Genomic DNA, 15,790 nt, shown 5'->3' on the forward strand with positions numbered 1-15,790 from the left:
CCCAGTCTGTCTGAGTTTCTCTCGAAGACATGCCTGCTCTTGAGGTGGAGGATGAAGACATCCTTCTGGTCATCTTCATTCTGTCCACATGGTCTTTGGAACTGGAGCGTGGGTCTGACCTATCAGAACATCTGTCAGTGGTCATACAAACCCTAACCATCATCCAGGGTTGCTTCATTCCCAATTATTTGTCCCCAAGAAATATTGTTGCACTGGAAAGCTTGAATGGGGATCACTTTAATGAAGGGAAATAAGAGTCAGTTATTTGGGCAATTGGATTGACTTTGGAGACAAAGGTGACTTTCTTCTCTTCAGATGGTGGTCCTAATGAGGGCTCTAAGCTAGCACCCAGAGTCAGGAGCACCATCGAGTGGAGGTGCCGGCCCTGGCTGCCACCGATCCTGCTCATGAGCGTGTGTGTGAGCAAGCTGGCCCCAAAGCCAGCAGCTGGACCCCACTTTGTTTTCAGACCACAAGATGACCCCTGGCATCAGCAAATAGCACCAGAGTTTAATCAGAAATCGGGGACTAAATAAATAAGTAAAAAGAAAACAGTGACAGCTGCATGCCATCACTCTAATTAAAAAAAAATACACAAGCCACCATGGTCAGCTTTCTGCTGTACCCTGACACCCCCTCCACACATACACAAGCAACAGGTCACCTGCCTAGGGAGGCAGTCGCCGTTCTGGGAGCACAGCCTGCGGTCCAGACCCACGAGTGTAAGTTCCTCAGATGGGTGTGGCCACAGAGGATGCTCACACTGCCTGTGCCCACCTTCTCTGATCGCCCCACTTTTCCTCTGAAGTAGGTCTCTACATTAACAGCCTCCAACTTGCTGTCCTTGGCCAGGTAGAGAATGTGTGTATGTGGGCAGGTGCACTTGTATATTATACATGCAGGAAGAGATCAGAACCTCTGTCACTGATCAAGTAGGCCAGGACTGGTGTCTCTGCCTCCCTAATACAGGGATTACACACATGCCTGGCTTCTTTTTTAAGCTCTGGAGACTGAGTTCAGGGCCTCCCCTTTACAAGGCAAGCATACCGTCTTCTCCAGTCCCACCGACCTAACTATTCTTTACAAAGGAAACTCTCAAGCCACAGGCTTTCCCTGCTGTCCATAGAGTTCCAATAACACCTCCCTAGAAAAGTTTCTTTCCATGACCCCACCCAGCACACAGACACTGTCTTGTCCACTGTCATCCCCTGTGCTGCTTGAACAACGTCTGGCACGTAGCAAGCTTTCGATCAGTATCTACTGAATCAGTGAAGTGTTATTTCTTCCACACCGAAATGACCCAACTGACTTACCATTAGAATGCGAACTGTTCTTTCCAGTAAAGGGTACGGTATAGGGAGCAACTAGTCATTCTTGTCACGAAACCCCCAACAGGCTGGCATCTCTGTGCCAGGCCCTCTGTGAGGGTCTCTGAAGACTAGTTCCTTTATCTTCAAAGTAACTAGAAATAGTATCTTTAACCCTTCTTGGGGGGGAAGGGAGAGCAGGGCTTCTGAATTAATCCTAGTACTCAGGAAGTGAAGGCATGAGGATTGAGAGTTCAAAGCCAGTCTTGGCCTAATAGCAAGCCTGGGTTGCATGAGACCCTGTCCTCAAAAAAAAAAAAAAATACAAACAACAGCACAGCGACAAATCTCCGAGCTCATTGGCGCACCCATGATGTATCTGTTTGACCTCAACGCTATCTTGTGACCAAGAAACTTTGTCCTGGGACAAAACTCAAGCAATTATCCTCACTGAAAACTGCCCCAACACCTAAAATCTATTTGCCTATGGCTCAAGGCTACCCAAGGAAATGACCTTTGGTACCCTCCAGGACCTCCCGGCACTGACGGTTACCCCCCTCCAAGCTTCTAGAGCCTGAGTTACCGGAGGAGAGAGCCGACTCCAAAGCTCAGAAATCACCCGCCTAAGCACTGTTTGCACATGTCACCGCTCAGCCGGGGGCCAGCCTTGTCCCCTGAACTGGACTGTGATAGACATCGCCTGAGGAACATCAGCCCAGCACAGCTGGACTGACGGCAGCCTGGGATAGGCTGCAGGGTTTCCCGCAAGGGAGGGCAGTGGAGTGGGGGTGGGGAGGGGCGAGGCAGGAGCTCTGCGGCAGGGGCAGAGGAGGCCCAGAGGTGCGGCAGACAAACCCTAAGCCCCCTGAGCTGACGATTCACTGTGTGTCTCAGGAAAAGATACTTTTTCTTCTGCGACATCTTTGTCTCCTCCTCAAAGTTGGGGGGGGCACCCATCCTACACCCAGTCCTCAAAGGCATGGAGGAGATGGGCAAGGAAAAGGGAGACAGAAGCAGCTCAAAATGGAAAGCCCTTACACAGACATGCTTCCCAGCCTTGTGAAGGGCTCCGTGTACAGTGCTCTTGGAAATAGCCAGCGTCTCCCCTCAACCTTGGCAGCATCCAAGAAGGAGGTGCTTGTGTTGCTCCTGACAGAGCTCCGTAAGCATAAACGGTTTGTTCCGGGCTTGTCTGCCTTGCCCTGCTCTGTCTAGATACCCCACACCCATTCATTTCACCTTGAGCTAGGGAGCAAAGCCCGGCATAAACCTTCTCCTGGAGTGCTGTTTTCAGGAGCCTCCTTGTTCCCAGTCATGCGGTGTGGGTGCGCGGCGAGTGTGAAGATGGAGGGTTTGCACGGTCCTTCCCGACCCTGAGAGGACACACACCTCTGCCTTTTGCAGTCTCTAGTTTCTGGGGGACCGTTTGATAAGACAGCTCTTTGAGTGAGCGAGGGAGTGAGCGAGAACAGGAAACAGGGGGGTGTGACTGTCAGGCTCGGTGCTGCTGTTCACTGAGACCGCAAGCTCTATCTGTCAGGTGATGATAGGCCCTTGTGAGAAGACCTCTAAGAACATGGACAAGGATAGCTCTGATAGCAACACCTCCCTAAGTCCCCGCAGAACAACTTCCCATGGGAGACATTTTCCATCCAGCTCCATCCAGCTCCGTCCAGCTCTGTCCGGCGCCAGGAGCTTACACAGGGTGCACAGGCTTGAGAGGGGACGCCAGGGCGCAAGGCTCCATGCCATCCAAGCATGAGTTACCATCCCATTCCTTTCTCTGTCTTTGTACCATCTACCTAACCATGCAGACAGTTTATCTTAGAGCATCCTACTAAGCGAATCAGCCAAAGAGGCCCCAAAAGCCCACAGAAACTCTGTCAACAGCAGAAGAGACAAAATGACCTTCGGGTAGGATACCTCCACCTTGTGGGGCATCTTCCTCGAAGAGAATCTGTGAGGACCACTTCCAAAGAAGTTTTTCATTTGAGTAGGCCATTCAACAGCATAGAGACCCAAGACCCAATTGGTTTTTCTAGATGTCATGCTGGAACCCCAGCAGACCCTATGAGGTTCCTGTCAGCTCTATTTTTGTCACCGTGTCTGGGAAAACTGACTGAATTTCCTTTTATCTGGAAGCAAGCCCAACTCTGAAGTTGGGTGGATGCAGCCACACTTCCGCACCCAAGTTTCCGCAGGTTTGAAAACAAGGCTTGGGTGTTGCAGAGAACAGCTGTACTAACAAGCAGGGCTGTTATCTGTCCGTGACTAGCCCTGCCGGGGTGTCCAGGAGAGCCAGGGCAGTGACTACAGAGTGGACAGCCACACCCAACAGCAGAGCTCAGGGGGTGACAGGGAGAGCTGCCAGAGCCTAAGTGGGGCTGGTTCAGAAAAGGAGCCCCTGAGTAAACCTTAGAAACGACAAGAAGAGTCAGTTCCCCAGTGTGTGGTTCAGTCCCCTAAAGCTGCTTCCAGGCCCTTCAGAACGCCTGGCCTGATGACCTTCCCCTCCTTCAGTATCTCTGTCTGTTCTGGCCATGCTGGTTGGATGTCACCCCCAGGCGATCTTGTCTCTGTGTACAGGTTCTAATCACTTTTTCCTTTTTTAAAAATTTTTAAAGTTTATAGCAGTCCTTGGGATTGAACCCAGGGCCTTGCGTGTGCGGAGCAAGCACTGAGTACATGTCCGATCTTTTTTTGTAGATTTTATTTTGAAACACGCTCTCCCTGAGTTGCCCAGGATGACTTTGGAGTCACTTTGCAGCCCAGGAAGGTATTGAACTTTCCATCATTCTGCCTCAGCCTCCAGAATAGCTGAGATACTAGGCCTGTGCCACTAGATCTGGTTGGCTCTTAAACTTTCAAATCAGCTCAGAGCCCTTAGAGAAATCTGTGTGCTCTGCTAAAGCCCAGTAAAATACAAGTTACCCCAAACATCCCTTTGTCTGTCCCATTGCCTTGGTGGACACATAAGGGACATGATGGAGTTAATGCTGGCACAAGCTTATGAGGTTCTGGTATAGCCGCTATGGCATTCACCCCAGGCCTTGATGTTTTTCAGACAAGCATCCTGTGCTGAGGCCTCCTGCTGGGGAGTGTAGATGCCAGTCAGCAGTCAGCAGTTCCGAGCTGGAGGTGGAAATCGGTAACTTGGGAGAGAGTCAGGTAGCAGAAGGCTCACCAAGCCGCTTTCTTGTCATAGAGATTAACGTGGTGACGACTTCACTAGTTCTGGCTGCTGGCTCAGGAAAGGGAAGTAGCCAGACCATGACTCGCAGGGTGTTCATTTGCTGCTCTTCCATTCATGTCTCTGGTCGTCAGGACGGACAAATGGCCAGCAAAACCGGGAGGAATGCTGACGACCAAACAGCTACGGAGTTGCTACACTTACCCTTGAAAACGTTCTGGAACAGTCCCCACTCCACAAATAACACACAACTAACATTTTGTAAGATCTAATTCCTCTCTTGAGAGTGCAAAAGGGGCCGGACAGTGGTGGTGAATACCTATAATCCTGGCACTTGGGGGCTCTGAGTTCGAGGCCAGCCTGGTCTACCGAGTAAGTTCCAGGACAGCGGGAGTTACACATGGAAACCCTGTCTCAAAAACAGAAGAGTGGAAAGGGGCTGGCAAGCCGGTTCAGCAGAGAAAGGCGCGCGCCTGCTTCCAAGCCCCCAGAAGTTGTCCCCTCACCTCCACAAGAGGGTTGTGGCATGCACGAGCCCCACTCTCCCGTGCATAAACAAAAATAAACAATAAATAAAACTGTCACACAAAAACTTAAACGAATGCAAGTGGAATTGCTAAGGTAGGAAAGCATAAAAAGGAGACCTACGTTACCCACAATCCACCACCCGGAGGCACACCAAAATGGCTTCCTCTCTCCTTCTTCCAGGAGGCCCAAGCATGTCTCTCCTGGCTGCCCTAACCCCTCCTCATATCTTTCTGTTGCTGTATGTCCCCTGGAGAGTATGGAAGAGAACTTTAGCCCTGTTTGACAAGGGGCTTCGCAATGGCAGACCATTGACAAACATTCCTAGGGTGTGAGGCGTCCTGAGGAAGAGATTCCTGCCCCTGAAGGCATCGCTGTGTATGTGAAGAGGCGGCTGCCGAGAACAAATAAATTAGTAACTAAAATGCGCTTAGACAGCTGGAGGTGTCTCCGCTGGTAGAGTGCTTATCTAGCATGCACAAAGTCCCCAGGACCACAGGAGCCCCACGTGCCTGTGATGTCAGCCCTCGACAGGTGGAGACAAAGGAATCCTCCTTAGCTACATAAGCCAGTTCAAGGCCTGCCTGGATGCAAAAGACCCTGTCTCAGACAGATGTGTGTGTGTGTGTGTGTGAGAGAGAGAGAGAGAGAGAGAGAGAGAGAGAGAGAGAGAGAGAGAGAGAGAGAGAGAGAGAGAGAGAGAGAAGAAGAAGAAGAAGAAGAAGAAGCTTGGAATCATAATATACGGACCATAGCAATCGCCTGTAAATACTTGCTTACAAAATTTTATTACTAAGACATTTCATTACCAACGTATCTGTTGACAGAGTAATAATGATCACAAAGAGTCTGTTTTGAGGGAAAACATTGTTGGGGTTTAGGTGGTTGAGGATAGTTTCCAGGAGTGGTCTAAGCCCCCAGCCCTGAGCTTGGGAAGTGACAGGGTAGACAGGGGCTTGGCCGGGCCGTTCCTGACCCTGCATACCCCACAGCCAGCCTCTGTGGCCCCAGTGAGACGGGTAGTTCTAAGGGACACAGGCAGTCTCAGATCAAGCTGGGCTCCGCTGGGGTTCTCTCACTGAGAGCCACACGTGCAAGCTGAGGGACTTCCCAAGGAGGCCGGTAGAGATCTGGGAAAGGCCCCAACACCAGGGAGAGCTAAGGGGTTTTCAAAGCCGGCGTGAGGAGCAGGCAGGGACAGAGGGCCTGCCAGCCCTGCCTGAGGAGCAAGGACGCCATGGGAAGAGAAGTATCCAGAGTCTACCGTGATGAGCTGCTGAGTGATTCATGTGTGGCCTGACCCTCGGTCCCACCCCTCTCCCAGGACTTTGGGGTCAATCGTCTTCAGAGGTTGTAACAAAGTATCCATAGACCCGGAAGCCTGGCAGCGGCAGGCACAGACCGTCCATCCCCACAGGAGCAGGTCGTGGAAGCCGCCACTGACCTTCAGGACAACCTGGGCTGGGCAGGAGAAAGCAACAGAGATAGAACTAGAAAGGAACTTTCTGGAAGATGTGAGGAAAGCCCAGCACTGAGAGGACTACTAGGCTGTGCAGAGGAGGTGTGCTGGCTTGCTTCCAATGAGAGAAGGGGTAGAGAAGAGGCTTGAAAAAAGCGAAACCCCCTCCTTACTTATAAATATCATCTGTCTTGACACGGCAGCCACTGGGACTTAGAGCCTGGACACGGGTGTGTAAGGGGTGAGCTCACCAGCAGCCTCCTTTGATCTCTCTCTTTCCCTCCCTCTTTATCTACCCTAAAGCAGTGTGAGGCCTGGGGCTCTCAGCTCAACCCCTTCCCCAGCTGGGCCAAACCCATAATTCATATAGCCTGCCCTCCCACTTCAGAAGGGCTTTGGTGGTAAAAACACAGTCCTAGCTTGTACCAGCCTCTGCCTCCCCCAGGCCCTGGGGATTAGGATAGGAGGGATTCCTGCATTCCTTTGGACCACCTTGCCTCTGGTCTCTGTAGTGTCTCCAGCTTCGATGGGCCAGGACCAGAAGTTGCCAAGGTCCCCAGGGAAGGCAGTGTCACATCAGCCAGAGAAATGAGGAAGTGAGATCGTTTCTTTCCAGGAACCTCAGGCCTTCCCCTCAGACAAGCCCTTTCCCATGGCATCCGCCTCATACTGCCCCTGAGTCAACCCCAGTGCCCGGAGCCAGAAAGAACCCTCCTTAGGGCCCAGAAGTCTGCCCCGCAGTTCCAAGATGGAAGGAGACATCCAACAGGGGCACAAGGTCGTCGCCACCCACTGCCCTAACAAGCCTCAGGCTTCATTGATTCCAAAATAGAAAGGGTCATGTCCCAGATGAAAGCTGGGCCGTCTTTTATCTTTATAGCCTGTACTTGGCATAGTCTTTGCTAAGAAGTGTCTTAAGAAAAAGGACGATTCTTGAAGCTTCCTCTCTCCACAAGAAGCATCTCATAGGTCAAAACAGTTCCCATCCTTGGACCAGAGCTGAGCCGGGGATCAGAGTCCCTGAGTCTGACCTGTTTCACTCTCTGCATCCGTTGCCACTCGGGCACTGTAAGCATGATACCCATAGCCCCGAAGGGAGGGAAAGCAGACTGAGCTTCTGCTGGGCTGGGCACTTCCTCCTTGCCAGAGGCCCCCTTTTTCTCCGCTCCCTCAGAGGCTCGAAGAGACATCCACCAGCTCCACAGCCAAAGAGCTGTCCCCCTTGAAAGGCTTCCAGTAAATGCTTCCTCCACTGAGGAGATAAGCAGTAGAGTCCTGATAAGGAGAGGCCTGCCACCTTGGTTCCAGGCAACCTGCAGGACTGAGGAAGAATTCTCTGAATTCAGTACCACTCCCCCCATCCTCCCCCCCCCCCCGCCGACTCACTTTGACGTTGAGACCTCCGTTCCTAGAAACAGCCCCCAACAAGTAACTAAAAAACTAGAATAAGCTAGGGTCAGAGAGACAGGTCGGTGGTTAAAAGCTCTTATTGCATTTGGGGAGGTACCTCCTGGGTCCCAGCATCCATGTCTCAGTTCACAATGGTCTGTAACTCCAGTTCTAGAGCTCGGATGTATTTTACAGTGGCTATATACACACGGTACACATACACATATGTAGGTCTTCTTTTCTTTCTTTCTTTTTTTTGTGAGACAAGGTTTCTCTGTATGTAGCCCTGGCTGTCCTGGAACTAGCACTGTAGTCCAGGCTGGCCTCAAACTCACAGAGATCCACCTGCCTCTGCCTCCCTAGGGCTGGGATCAAAGGCGTGTGTCATCATCACCCAGCCAGGCAAACACGCTTACACATGAAAAATTTAAAAATCTGTTTAATTGTTTAATAAAATATGTTCATATGTAATGAGTCGCTGTTATTCTTTTATCTGAAAAAATATAATTTACTTTATTTTAATGCTTGCTCCTTTGGGTTTCTGCCAGGCATGGTTGTAGTGCTGAAGCCTTTGGCAAGTGAATCAAGAGTTTAAGGCTTACCTGTGCAAGAGTACTGAGCTCACTTAACCGCTGAGACACCCCACTAAACAAACTTGAGTGCATTTTATCAAGCATAATATATTTAAGAAGCAAATAACATATTTGATTAAATGTAGCTAGATTCCCAAACAAAACACAACTACGAGAAGGGTGACATTGTTTTACCCACCTGCAAGTCTGTCTTACTTAGAAGCCATCTGCCTTCTCATATGTGTCTCTGTATTCAACCTGCTTCATCATGTGTCTTGAAGAACATGAAGGGACACATGTCTGTAATCCCATCACTTGAGAGGCTGAGACAGAAGGATGGCCACAAATTCAAGGTCAGCCTGGGCTATCTAGTGAGTTCTAGGCCAGCCAGAACTGCATAGCATGATTTGTTTGAAAAAATATGGGAGAAGTCTCTCTTTGCAAACATATACATGAAAAGAAGCATTTTGAGGGAATTACTCCAGGTGCTCTTTGATACTACATTGAAACTTAACTAGTGGTCATGTCTCATGAGTAGGAAGGGTGTGGTCCTGGGGACTTTATGCTGTTGCGTGACACTATTCCTGTGGAGGCACAAAGTCTCATCTCAGACAGGGAACAAATGACAGCCCAAAGGAAGGATGCCACCAAAGTCCAGGTTGGTGAACAAGTGAATTTTACTGGGGATACTTACAGGTGTGTGGGTGAGGGGTTACTTTCAGGGGAGAATGACTCAAAGACAGCTGTGTCACCAAAAGCCCACCCCACATGGGTGACCACTTCTGAAACTGAACACCCGGAGCACACCTCACAGCCTGCAGGCAGCTCAACAGGATGGAGAGTGTCCCTTTCCAGGTGCCTAAGCTGGTCTCTGTCTCTTTCAGGTAGTTTGAGTGGTCTAGGTGGGTGTTCATTTCATACACATATACCCACTGTTACTATTATTATTTAAGCTTGTGTGTGTGTGTGTGTGTGTGTGTGTGTGTGTGTGTGTGTGTGGTGTGTGTGTGAGTGAGTGAGTAGAAATATTGCTTAATTGCCCTGGTGATATAGCTTAGTGGTAAAGTATTTGCCTAACATGTTCCACCTTCAGTTAAAAAAGAAAAGCAAGAAATGAAAAAGGAGATCCTGTATAATTTAAAAAGTTAAAAGCAAGACGGCATTATTACATATCTACCTGCATCTCTTTCCATCCACCCCATCCTCTCTATGTGGATGAGCATGCCCATCTGAAATGGTCGGAGGAGGGGGTATCTAAGAGAGTGTCTAAAGAACGTGGAATGAGCTACAGGACAGGACAGCCATGAGAAAAGGGGCCACTAGAGAGTGAAGGCTGGCTGGGGAGGCAGGGTGACAGTCTGTACCATGACAGAAAGTCACGGTTTATGCATGAAGACAATAGCGTATAATGAAGGTTACCAGACAGAGCAAAATAAAGGGACCATTCACAGCAGGTGGGCAGAGTTAAGGGAACACATAAGAAATGACACCAAACTGTTCCGTGAGCTTTCTTGGCCTAGTTCTGTATATTCTGACTCTGCCCAGCTATGTCACTTCCTGCCTGTCTGTACAGACCTCCAGATCTCTATGGTTAACTAGTGGCAGTTTCTGCCCAGCTATGTCACTTCCCGGGATCACATGACGACTCCTCTCTGCCTACACTTCCCAAGAATCCTCTTTGTCTCTTGTCCTGCCTGGCCAACCAGTGTTGCATTCATCAACCAATAAGACAAACATACACACAGAAGAACATTCCCCATCACCAAACAGCTCGGCCACAGTAACAGCTAGAAACCATCACTTTGCCCCAGCCTCAGGGGGAGGAGAAAATGGAGATGAAGATCTGTAAGAAGCTACCTGACTGGACCTCAGGTGGCCCAGGAAGGAGAGCCAGTGGGCCACAGACTCTAGGCCCACTCTCCTCTTGGATGCTCACATCCTACTAACACAGCCCAGCAAGAAACCAGAAGGAGGCCTTGTTCACATACTTCATCAAAGAAAGTTTTTATACAAAGTTGTGTCTTGGATATCAGAATTCTCTCTGGGGCAGGTACCCAAGGTAAATAAAGGCAATGTATCTTGCTATAGGAGCTGCCATTGTATTCCTTACGTTTGGGCATTCATGGAGGGGGTAATTTCACTGGGGGTTTTTAAAATTAATTTCTTGTAATTTTGAAATTAGAATTACATTATTTTCCTGAAATTCCCTTTCCTCCCTCCAAATCTTCCCATATGCCTCTCCTTGCTCTCTCTCTCTCTTTTTTTTTTTATATTTTATTTTCCAGTTTAAATTTAGATAAGAAACAAGGTTACTTCACAAGTCAGTTTCAGGTCCCTCTCTCTTTCCCTCCCCTCTTCCCGTGCCCTCCCCCCACCCCCCCCCCGTTATCCCCTCCTTGCTCTCTTTTAATTCATGGCCTCTTTTTAAACAATTGTTACATGCATATACATATAAACATATATATATTATACACACACACACACACACACACATACATATATATATAGCCTTCTGGGTTTGTATAATATTACTTATATCTGTTTCCAGGACTGATTATTTGGTATTAGATAGCCCTTAGGGAAGACTATTTCTCTTGCTGTCAGTATTCCTTAGCAGTGGGATTTTATTTATTTATTTATTTGTTTGTTTGTTTTGTTTTGTTTTTTTCAGACAGGGTTTCTCTGTGTAACAACCCTGGCTGTCCTGGAAATCTCTTTGTAGAGCAGGCTGGCATTGAAGTCATAGATATCTGCCTACCTCTGCCTCCCAAGAGCTGGGAATAAAGGCTTGTGCCAAGCACACTTGGCAGGATTTTTTTTATTTATATTTTTTCCACCTCTGGATTTTTTTTAATGAGTCTCGTGTATTGCAGGCTGACCTCTTATTCTCTATGAAGTCGAAAATGACCTTGTGTTTTTGAGTCTCTGTCTCCATCTCTCAGGTGCCAGGATTACAGCCATGCACACCTAAGCCTTATTTTATGCGTGCTGGAAATTAACGGCAAAGCTTCATCTATGCTAGGGAAACACCTGACCACTCGAGGTCCCGTACTAGCCCCCATCATTCTCTGAGACAATCTCAAGAAGCCTCACAAGTTGAGATTCTTCTGCTTCAGCCTCCTAAGTACTGGGGTTATAGACATGTGCCGGCACACACAGCGAGAATAGTTTTGATGAGGCAATAAGAAGTGTTCATTTTATTAACTTTCTTCTCTTTCTTTCTCTTTTCTTGCTTTGTTTTGTTTTTCGAGTCAGAGTTTCTCATTATAGCCTTGGCTGTCCTGGAACTCGCTCTGTAGACCAGTCCGGCTTCAAACTTACAGAGATTTACCTGACTCTGCCTCCCATCATTTCTTTTCTGTTTGTTTGTGACAAGATTTCTCTGTGTTTCCCGGGCTGCCCTGGAACTTTCTGTGTAGACCAGGCCTGCCTCTGCCTCCCGCATTAAAAGCATGTGCCACCACTGCCTGGCTGTTACATTTTACTAGTTTATTGTGGCAAGTGCTGAAACATTTATCAGTCAGTCACAGACCCTACCCCACCTCTTTCTCTCTCTCAAATCTCATGTAGCCCAGGCTGGTTTTAAACTTGTTACGTAATCAAGAATGGTCTTGAACTTCTGGTCTTCCTGCCTTTGTTTTCTGACTATTGACGCAATGCTGGTGATCAAACACAGGGCTTTGTGTATGCTGTACAGGTACTCCGCCAATGGAGCTACATTCCCAGCCCTGATGTCTAAATGCTTTTAAATTTGGACCTGGTTGGTTGGTTGGTTGGTTGGTTGGTTGGTTGGTTGGTTGGATGGATGGATGGTTTTAAGACAGGCTCTCTACATAGTCCTGGCTGTCCTGGAACTCACTGTGTAGACCAGGCCGGCATTGAACTTTCCTTGTCTCTGCTTCCAGAGTACTAAGATTAAACCACCACACCCAGCTAACCTTTCTTCTTTTTGCCAACTTCTTGTCAGGATACGTGAGTTGTGCTACAGTGACTAATCCATCAAAACTAGCCCCAACACAGTGACCATCAGGTGATTCTGATGACACTTCTAGGCTACTTCTAGAATTATGATTTCTAAAGGCACTATCACCTCTAGGGAACCCTCTGAACACAAAGCCTGGGCACCAGAGCTCGGCAGCTGGGGCTACACATTTGGCTTGTCTATTGCTCACTAATAATGAGGAGCAGACACCTACCGAGTGCTGTGGCACAGGGAGGAGCCGGGAGCTAGTCCCTCTCCATCGTGCAGGTGGAGGAGGCGCTCACAGAGCCGCAATCAGATGGCCAATAGATTCCAGGTGGTCGTATACAGAAAGACAAAGCCAGGGTGCTCAAGGGACACAGGTCTTCCATGTCCCCGTCTGCTACACTAGGATTCAGGGATTGACAGCTAGGAAAGAAAAGGCTGAGTAGTGGACAGCCCCCGGGGGAGAAGAGGAAGAAAAGAGAAGTGGTTCAAACACTGGACGATGCAGAAAACTACAGGGTCAGAGCATCAATACAAGTGGCCTTGTCAGCACTGGTTAGCCAAGCCTTGCAGGGACGGAAACGGCTACTCACCAGGGTCCCAGCGTTGCCCGCTGCCCCTTGGTTGGAATCCCCTTCTCTGTTTCTGGTCTCTCTTCCATGGGTCCCCAACACCCAGATCTGACAGAGACCCACAGATCCTCTGAATGAGGCAGACTGGGGGTCAGTCGTGAGCAGCCAGAGCCCCACATGCTCTGGCTGGGGGAGCATTTATAGGTCTCTCTCTCTCTCTCTCTCTCTCTCTCTCTCTCTCTCTCTCTCTCTCTCTCTCTCTCTCTCTCTCTCTCTCTCTCTCTCTCTCTTTTTCTGGTTTTTCGAGGCAAGGTTTCTCTGTGGCTTTGGAGGCTGTCCTGGAACTCACTCTGTAGACCAGGCTGTCCTCGAACTCACAGAGATCCGCCTGCCTCCGCCTCCCAAGTGCTGGGATTAAAGGCATGCACCACCAACGCCCGGCTATAGGTCTCTTGATGGGAAAGTGAAAGCAGTTGCCACTTGAAATCTGGGGGCCACCAGGCAAGGCAAGGGCCACCCTGTAAGGGCTGGGCAGATGCAGGCTCCAGGCTGTCCCCAGCCCTCCGGAGCCCCTGTTAGCATGCCGAGGAATAAGCTGAACTCCTGGGGCTGTGCAACAGCATTGTAAGGCAGCAACGCGTGCAGCCTGGGAATAGCCAACATCAGGCTGTGGAAGGCCACGAAGAGCTGCTGAGGAAACAGGAAACAGTCAGCACGGGTGGGGGTGGGCAGGCCTAAGACTTACCTGATGCCAAACCCTTCTACCCCAAAAGTTACTCCTTTGTCTTTTCCCCCCAACATCCAATCCACCCTGCATTATTGTATAACTCTCTGAACTCGGGAATAGTTTGATGATCACGTTCAATAGTCAATGACGTTTCCATGTAACGGCTCCTACAGAAAAAAAAAAAAAACACAATCCTGCCCATCCCCAACCCTACCCCCCCAACACAGGGTGTCACATCTCCCAGAATGGCCTCAAACTCAAACTTTCGAGTCTTTTGGCTGCACTATCTGAGTGCTAGCATTAAAGGAGTGTGCCACCACGATCAGTCTGTGCAGCGCTGGCAATTGAAGCCAGGACTGTGTGTCTGCTACATTAGTGCTCTACCAGCTGAGCTACAACTCCGGCCTGACGATCTTTTTAATAGAGCAGTAGTAAAGACTCCAAGGAAAAGCTACTCAAAAGGATGAAATTATCTGGCCCAGGATGCCAGTTGGGCAGGCCAATGACCATTTAGTTAAGGGACCACCCTCAGGAAGACAGGTTCATCTTAAACCATGCTGAGCAAATTGGAGACAGAGGCAGACGGCAACTGCCTATAGTTCCTTGAAAAGGGCTGCGTTGACCTGGAGCTTGAAGTAAGGTACCTGAATGTGCGCCATATGCATGTTCATATACCACACACACACACACACTCACAATCACACACACATGTATATGTATGTATGTATGTATGTATATCTCATATCCCCCCCCCCAAAAATCCTTTGTCCCAGCTCTTATCTAGAAAAGAGCAAGTACAGGAAGAGAGACCCTGGGGTCCGACTCACCTGGGGAAGACAAAGCTAGAGTTGGGTGGACAGAAATGAAGGAGAGACCTTTTCCTTAGCGAGCACTAGCACCCTACGGCACTCACCAAATCAAGTAAGCCCATCAATCCGCTGTGTGCCGTCTCCACTGTCAGCCCCTGTACTGACCGCCCACAGCAGTTGTTGCTTGTCTCTGGCTGACAGCCTCGGCGGCGTAACCACGTCAGCCAAGCTGAGAGAGGGTCCCCCTGGGGTTCTGTCCCTATTTAACAGAGAGGCAGCTGGCACCCACCCTTTTCTCCAGACTCCGGCCCCCAGGGAGCTGTGTTTGGATGGCCTCTCCAAGCTGCCGTTTTAACCCATTCCTGTGTGACACCAGCCCAATGAGCACGGTACCCGCCTTCACTCAAGTCCCTGTACAGTTGCAAATGCCGCTGGGTGGAAGAGGGCATCGGGGCGGCTTCGGTCGGGGACAGTGTGACTCCTACTGTACTCGCTCTGGGAAGATACCTCCAAGCCCCTTCTCTGGTCCAGGCAGGGTCAGGAAGAGCAGCAAATGTTGTTCTACCAATGCCACACGTCCACCAGAATCCACGTCTGCCGGAGAGCCACCCTTCACGCTCAATGCCGTCTCTGTTGTGAGATTCTCTTCGTGAAAAGCCCCTGTGTTATAGCTCCCGGCTGCAGCATGGGCTTCAATACAACGTCCCCATTCATTCAAGGCTCACCATTCTTGGCCACACGGGCTGCTGGCTCTCTGAGGGAAGCTGCCTGGGTGCAGAGTGATCTTCTCACTTGGCGTTTGAAGAGGCTAAAAGCAAGCTGACTGAAATCCCCCTCGTCACCCCAGTGGCCTTCTGGGAAACGCTGGCATGGCTCAAAGCACCAGGCCCGGCGGTATATGCCAGTCAGCCAGTCTCTGGGGAGAGTCTATGTATCTCTTTTAACATCTCTGTCAGCCTCCAAGCTCCTGAGCTGCATGATATCAATGGCAGGGTACACAAAGCACACAGAAGAAACTTTTTTATCCCCTGGTAAGTTAGAGAGGGAAAAGTACAGGCTCAAAGATACCTAGATCTGAATGGAAAGTTGGTTCTAGGGAAAGGGGCAGCTGAGAGAGTGTTGTTTGTGTATTACTAGCTAGGGGTAGAGCCCAGAGCCCTGTACTCGTGTTCTGTGGCTGAGCCACACCCCCGGTCCAGATAATTGACTGCTTTGAGCTCAAGTAGGTTATTTTGACAGACCGTTTATGCACCCAGAGACTACCACACTGGTT

The 15,790-nt window shown here is 49.6% G+C and overlaps 1 long non-coding RNA gene across 1 annotated transcript; it reads right to left on the minus strand.

The window, feature by feature from the left end:
* Nucleotides 1–8,292: 8,292 nt before the first annotated feature.
* LOC121133016 lies at nucleotides 8,293–13,229 on the minus strand. Its single transcript, XR_005869745.1, has 2 exons — nucleotides 12,639–13,229; nucleotides 8,293–8,765 (listed from the first exon to the last, which is right to left on the minus strand). It is a non-coding gene; the product is annotated as an uncharacterized LOC121133016 (long non-coding RNA).
* Nucleotides 13,230–15,790: the final 2,561 nt, after the last annotated feature.

The sequence above is a fragment of the Mesocricetus auratus genome, unplaced genomic scaffold (genome assembly GCF_017639785.1).
Source record: "Mesocricetus auratus isolate SY011 unplaced genomic scaffold, BCM_Maur_2.0 Super-Scaffold_100019, whole genome shotgun sequence".
NCBI classification, from domain to species: domain Eukaryota; kingdom Metazoa; phylum Chordata; class Mammalia; order Rodentia; family Cricetidae; genus Mesocricetus; species Mesocricetus auratus.